This window comes from Neodiprion virginianus, chromosome 5 (assembly GCF_021901495.1).
Source record: "Neodiprion virginianus isolate iyNeoVirg1 chromosome 5, iyNeoVirg1.1, whole genome shotgun sequence".
Lineage (NCBI taxonomy): Eukaryota > Metazoa > Arthropoda > Insecta > Hymenoptera > Diprionidae > Neodiprion > Neodiprion virginianus.
Window position 1 is genome coordinate 22,893,571 of NC_060881.1, and position 8,103 is coordinate 22,901,673.

Sequence of the window (8,103 nt, forward strand, 5' to 3'; positions counted from 1 at the left end):
ACATGACTTCCCACTTATGTGCAATTGATCTGCTCCTTTCGTAAATTGAGCGTAAAGCAGACATTTGACTAGAATCCGAAGGCAAACAGGTAACACACGCTACAGAACTGTGGGTCCGTATTTTCATCTAACTTAATCTTATGAGTATAAATATGTGGTTAATTGAGATGTAAATTCCTTAATTTTTAAACGAATCCCAAAGGTCTTGTTTTCATTCCTTATTTCCATAGCAGCACCGGCGGCTATAGAATTATTGGTGTATGGCACCAGCAGCACAAGTTCTAACCAACGGAATTTAGTTTGCCTTGAATGTGCAGTTTACAATTACCCCTGGTGTATATACAATGATTGTTATTGTTATTTCGCTACCGTGGTGTGACGATCTCAAGTGATTGTCAGTAAATTTAGGACTTGCAGCATATACGAATAATTATTGCAGCAGACCACAATCGAAGAAATATACAATATGTGAAAAACTAGCTGCGCAGGCATTTACAATTTTCATCCTCGGAATATTCTGTTGATACTTTGCACAAATAATGAAAATAAGTAATGAATAACGCAAGTCTTGTTTTTTTTTCATACGATCTGGTGTATACCATATCCGTATGCAATCAATTTGGAGTAGGAAAAATGGCCATATTTGTCGTACAAATGTCACCGGCCTTGGAGCCAAGCATTTCTTTAAGGTAGGTTAGATCCAGACGATGTACGCTGCGACGAATGATGAGTGACCGTCATGTGAGTGTACCAAAATTAACGTGGTGGCCATGTTGGTATTTCTGGCTCGATTGTCTGGCGAGAAATAGACCGGCGTTCGGATTAAAAGACGGCACGAGGGTAACATACTGGCGAGACTACAAAAACTGACGAACTCTGTGGTGCGTTACACCTGTGAAACGGATTGTCAAGTTATTTTTACAGAACAGGGCGAAGAAGCTGGATACGCTCGGTTCGAGTGTGGGAGAAAAATGATGGAAGTTCAAAAGGGATGGTCAATGAGACCAACAGCTATTTGCGTATGATGAATAGATTATTTGAGGATACAGGAAATTTACTGGATGTTCCCAGATCCTGCACAATTGTTTGTATGTTGAAAAATTTAAAAAACCTGTAATAGAAAAGTCGTCAGGCTGAGGAGAAAAATGCATGCTGTCGGATTTCTGTTTATAATAGATCTCACCGGGAAGTAAACAGATAATTTGAGAAGCTTTACATGTAGAAATGTACAAGGTCCACGAATTTCGGGTTAAATTCTAGTGCCCAAGCTGACAATAAGTTAAGAAGGTGCCGAGAGCACGACCGAGGATTTCGCATGCGGTGATATTTCACGTTATAGAAGTGTGATTAAAATAGCAACACTGATTGCGTGTTTCTTGTTCAAGAGAAGACATGCAGATGCAAAATGAAACATCGATTCGCTTTCCATATTAAATGACGTGCTTAACTGTACTGTGACACATGGCTTACGGACATGCTTGCAACATGTAAAATATAGGTATGTAATATGTAATCTAAATTGACCGTTTGATTTTTTATTCGTTGAATTAACCTCAGGGAACGTTTGGTGAAAGTGAGGTAATTATACGTAAGTCCCGCAAGAAATTTCTCGGAATTATTCCACTCAGACGAAAGACATCGATTCCCTTGACGGCGACTGCGCGGGTTGATGACATTTGTGCCAAATGATTTCTCATCTTTGAATAACACTTGCATGCACGTACATTTGATGAGAATTATCAGAGAGAGGAGTGTTGAGAATTCGAGGATCAATGAAATGTCTAGAGACACGAACGATCAGCGGCAACGCCCATTCGGGACAATTAAAGAACATGTCCGTATCAACGAGTACTTAAAAACGCGTAACCAACCCCATTTACTACGTGATCTGAAATTCATATCGTGTGAAATTGTATACGTATAACCTGATATTCAATATATTTGTGAAATAAACAGTTACGAGTTTTTATTACGAGTTCGTTATTATTTCGTGACTCGTTGTTTGGTTCAGCGAGCGCAGCAAACGCACGGATTCCTAGTTTCTATTGCGGTTGAAACCCAGAAGGATCGTACCAGGCGTGCACCGTATACGGTGAAACCTTAATGCTGCAACGTTAAGAGTTGGCTTTGATTTGGGAATCGGTGAATCTGTCCGTCTATAAAACTAGGATAGTCTGGGCGATCAGCTTTGCGTAGCAGTTATAAAATGCGCGATTATTTTTAGTTGCGCAAAAATATCGCAAGGTCGCCGATGCTCGCAGACCGACTACTGGCTCCGACCCTCGAATACATCAGTGAATACATCGCAATACCGGGTAGCTGGTTATACATAGATATACATAGTTAGATTCTGCAAGCTGAGCTTCGACCGTGTCGCGATCGGGACGCCACCATCCGGCAATGAGCTTGCGCCAATTGATTCGTTACTCGAACGATAGATGAAACGTTTCCTACACTCTTACCGCAAAAGGGTGTACACCGGGTTACTTAACGTCAAAGAACTTTATAGGGGCCCTAAATCATAGGCAACCCAGGGTACACAGTCACCCGCAAACTCGGAGCTGCTTAGAGTGAACTTCTCCTTGAATTGCCTATAATTAGGGGCCCCTATGGGGCTTTTCGAGGAAATAATCCGGTATATTACCACAGCGTTCGATTTCTGCTCTTGATTGAATGTTCAAAGATCGGCTGACTGCGAAAAAATGAAGTAAAATGCGAAAGGATTAAATAAAACATAACACGCTAGATACGGTAGGAGGTAACAAAGTTGAAGAATATTTTTTCCGGTTTCCTCCACCTGAGGTACGACACGGTCCGGTCGGTCAGTCGGGGAGAAAACCGTCGTTCCTACGTCAGATGCCAGATGGCAATCGTATCCAACGAATAACTTTGATGACGCGATGAATCGAGTTGCGTCGAAAACAGGAATCGGGGCAGCGAGTGTCCGTCGTTCATTGACGGATAGCTCGCTTACATCGTCGTTAGTGTTTTTTATGTGTGTACCTGTAAGTAGCAGCCTACCGTTATCAAAAGCGGGGGGGATCTTTGAAAACTAACTAAATTTACATCAATCTTTCCATAGTGTTCATGCTGAATGCAGAATACCACCAACATACAATTATGTCGCAATGCTCGATACAATTTTATTACATCTTGACTGTATTATAATAAACCCGTCGAATGTGAACATATGCCTGTGCAATAAAGTGATGGGCAAACGTAATTACAGTCATGCGAATGCAGAAGGTTTTTACGTTAGTCGCACGTTTTCTCATTCAACCATAGAACCAAATTGTCATTTTGGGCAGAGCAGTTCCTGTCAAAGGAAACGGGAAAGTCACAAAAAAATTAACTTTCAAAAAATATTTACTTCAGAGTATCCAAGAAACGCAAAATCGTTTCACACACACATTGCAAAACGCTTGATTAACCGAATTCCCAAAAATTTGCGAAAAATTCAATTATCAATCGTTCAAATTGAAAGATTGTTATACGCCAGGTTCGAGTAATTCAAAATAAAACAATTGAAAATAACTGTAGCGTAAGTCCGTGCTGTAGCGAATAGATAGAAAAAATTGACTACCTACATAACACGCGAAATGTTGTGAAACACGATCTCAGTACAAATCATAGAATACTTAAATGAAAATTTTGTGGAATGCGCGCAATGTTCAGGTGAGCGCAACATTCTAAACTGCTATCAAATCAGTGATCCGTGTACCAAAAGACGAATGATGTTACTCCAGGAATTGAGTTATTTATCTTGTAACGAGTAAGGAACACCGCTCATCCTGCGTCATTGCTAACCTTATTTCTAACAGACTTTCGATCTTTCTGGATATTACTCATCAATATTTTGGGTGAGTAATAAGCCTACTCTTATTTTGATCACACTTGGACGATCTTTAAAAAATCTTACACATAAGATACAGGGCTGCGATTCTGTAATTTCACTTTTCACATTTTCCACCATCCAAGCATTCCGATTGGTTGAGTAAATTTTGTAAACCAATTAGAATACTTGGATGGTGGGAAATGTAAAAAGTGAAATTACAGCATCGCAGCCCTGTAAAAACGACATCATGCTTAGAAGGGAGAACTAACGTAAAGAGTATATACATAACTTTAATGATGTAATCACGAACGAGGCGTAGAAGAAGATGGAAAACGAATTGAAACTGGGGTTGAGACTGTACCTTATACTTCGGTGTACATTTCGAATACATCCGCGACTCTGTTCAACCTAAACCTCTGACCGTTCTATCAATCAAAATACTTAATTCGCCAAGGGTTGGTCATCTTTACCTATCGATTACGGTCAACAAGAGCACCGTGTCGAGACGCATTGCTTGAAAGATCGGCAAGGTTTCGAACCGAACTATTTCGAAAATTGCGAAGAACAAAATCCTAACAATTTTGCAAATCGATAGAATGACACTTCCAGACCCAGAGTGTATGGTAATTTTTTATTCATAATTACCAATTATCAAGAACGATCTTGGGTTCAGAATAGACGAAGGCTTGAAAGCAACTGACCTTACCAGCTGAGTTACGTTGGGACTAAAAATTGGTCGAGTATCGTTTGCTCAACCCCGTATTAGTACACATAATGTTGTATTCCGATGAAATATCTGGAACATGCGCATCGTGGCTTGAATATACTTGGGTGAAATCTCCATCGCTCGGTATGTTAAATTTATATATATCCACGACGTCTGGTTCGACGTGAATCGGAGAGCGGTGCTATAGGCTATTTCTGATCCGCGTTATGAACCTACGTCGACTAGCAAATGCTGACGCTCGTTCGACGTGCGTCTATTCGTTTTTATTTCGGTTAACAGCACGTGTTGGAAAACCCGGCTTGGAGTGTAGTGATTTTCAGATCTGGTATTAAGTACTGGTATAATACACACACGATTCTCACTCCGCCAAGTTGCCGTTTGCAGTCAATGACTGCACGGACTATTATATCGAGATACCTGATGCACTCTCTTTGCCTATAACAATTAAAACCGCCTACCGTTATAGCGGAGGATAGTCGGAGTCTTACAAAGTGCGTGTTGCTTCTGATCTCTTAGATTTACCATCTATTCCTATGTCCAAAGTAAGAATGAAACGTCATTTGCGATGGGAAAATACATTTCTCATAGTCAGATAAGGCAAATATTTAAACTCTATTTTAGATACATAATAAACTATTTATTTGCAGGAAATAAAACCTAATAGATTTACATATTATACGGACAGTGCTTTTTTTTTATATAAAAATGACAGGGATTGCGGTAAGAATTACTTATCAGTATACTGATGTTAAATTCTCTGAACTTATGAATCGCCACAATCCCGAAAATTTTCACTGCAGTAAAGCGCTCACCATTTGAATACCGTCGCGCATGTAAATCCCATATATTTTCCCCCGTGTTCATGCGTATAGTCGCCCGAAAAGATTTCGTCAGATTAAATGAAGTTTTAATCTGAAAGTGGATCGCTAAATGAAACCTAGTAACACGTGATTAGTTTCTCTCTCTGAATCTAATAAATCTCCTTTCCTGCTGTTATATTATCTTCACGGTATATTAAAGAGTATTAAAGTTATGCATGTATTTTCGTAGGTCCCCTGCATGTAAGAATCGACCGTTACCTGCGAGCCTATTCGTACAAATCGATGGGTAACAATATTTTTCGGATGATCTGTGCTTGAATATGTGCTGTTAAAATTATAATCAACAATTTACTAGTCGATAGTGTCTTATGGCAGCGACGCGACTAACCAGACTTGGGTATTGTTCGCCGGTGAGAACAAAATTTTATTGCCAATATTTGCATTCACAAATTCCTTGTCAAAACGCGGGAAATTGAATGATGCGACGAGTTTTCCCGATACCGTTTCCATTTTTTGCGGTAAATACGATTCTGTGAAGATTCACAGATCGGGATGAGCCAGATTGATGGGTAATCAGGGTGTGAGTGCAGGTTCAAATGTTACAGTGAAAATGCAAACATGTTACGAAATTAGGAACCAATCACTGTACACACGATTACTTATTAAGGTATAACATGCGTCAGAGTTGGTCGATGGATCCATCGCAAGGAAAGCTTAGCTATAAAATTAAGGGAAACTTTCGTCTCTGCGTTGAAAATTTTTAAAAAAGTTCCGTCAAGCTTGCATGCAATGCGATTTTCTCGAAGGTATGTATAACCTGCCTAATGCAAATACGACATCTTACCGATAATATGGTGGTTGTTTTCGACGAACTGCGTGGTAGTTTGAATTCCCATGAGTACCAGATTTTCTCCCTATGTATAAACATGCATGTGTACGTATGCCAGTCATATGTACCGACGCAAACTGGCTATCCCGTAAGCCAAAAAAAAATCCACCTGAGCAGACCTAGCGAAGCTGGATTGTTGGTTCACACACCGCGGGATGATATTTCAGCATGCCGGAACGATGCATTATTTTAAACGTATTCTTCACTGCCAAAACTTGAAAGTATTTCAGGCATCTACGCACTTATTTGTCATTCTCTTCTCATTATTTCCCGTGGTCTGTGTCCATTTTTATATTTATGATTAGATCGGGAAACTAGAACAAAGTCGGACCGTCGTTGACACTGCGATGATTCATGGGACAGATCTTGGGCGCACAAGTGTTAAAAATATGGAAAGAAAAATTATTTCCTCGTTTACTTTTTGTAGCATGTCCTCGAACAAATCGAACCACTGCTTTTAATAGTCAAAATCTGAACGATTAACGCAAGTTTACTTCTGTTGTAGTAAATGGAACTGCAATTGAATGGCGAAGGTAATTGCGAAACAATTGATATTGATCAAATAACGCGTTCAAACTATCGCGCGGATCGGATACGAGATCGATTTCTGAATGTCCAAGTCAAATTTATTTCAAATGTATATTCTTTGAAAATAAAATGTAAACCGCGAGAATGGAATTATTCCGTTTAATTAAACACAGCGAAGCGTTAACGTCTTTGTACGTACGTTTTACGATGTTGGTGCAGTGCAGCGATAATGACGATAATTTTACACACCCACGTTACAGGCATATACGTACGGCCACAATTCGTCGCAGAAGTTTAATTTTGTCACGCGGTGTAACCAAATTCCCGAAATTTCAGCTCCGCGAGTGCCGTAGGTATGCAAAACTTTTGCCGGAATAACGAGTGGTTGGTTCTAGGTACGTAGTGGAAAAGCCCAAGTGAACCTCACCATCGGAAACAACGTGTAAGTATCCGTTACGCCGGCAACTGAGGACCGGCTTTTAATTTCCGGATATACGAACTTTACGGTTGATATTCTCACTTGGTCACCATTATACATTATATTGTGTAAGCCTCACATGGTTTTATAATCATCATTCAATCCAATGCGAACGAGACAATTGTATAATCACTGTATATCCGCCCACTGCTCACAGTACCGGCATCACAACTGCATTGAAAGAAGCATGTATATTGTTTAATATTACTATACCGCATGTGTTGCTTGTATCGTACATATGCCTATGCATGCGTCCGTCCTGTGTACAGTCGTACGTACATACGTGCATGCATGCATGCGTGTGTGTGTGTGTGTTCGTCTGTTTCTATGTATTCGCGTCGATGCCTCTGTGTATATCGTGTCTGCGTGTACGTGGATTAACATAGGTGTGTATGTACGTAAGTATACTATATGTACAACCGCGTACACACGAGCCCGCACTTCTGCATACAAAAGATGCGTCTATATCATAAACATATGCAATGAAATATAAACTCTTCTCGTAGCAATGCTCAATGCTCGAGGAGCGACCAGCAACTGGCATCTGCACCGCTTTCAGAGTTTTCATCGCTAGTGCCAGCTGGGGACGCTGACTATTTTAAAACCAATGTCCTTCTAACGCTACTGCTACCGAGTACCAAGGTGTAGGTAGTGTGTAGTCGTGGTCGTCATCGTGCTCAAGATTTGGCAGGCGCGACTTTGAATTCTCAAAACTTATGCAGTCGAAAGGACGACTCGTAGCGGAAAATCGGCGAAAATCTTCGTACCTACCAAGAAACGCCCTGTTATCCGATACGGAAGTAATTATCACACGACATGGGTACA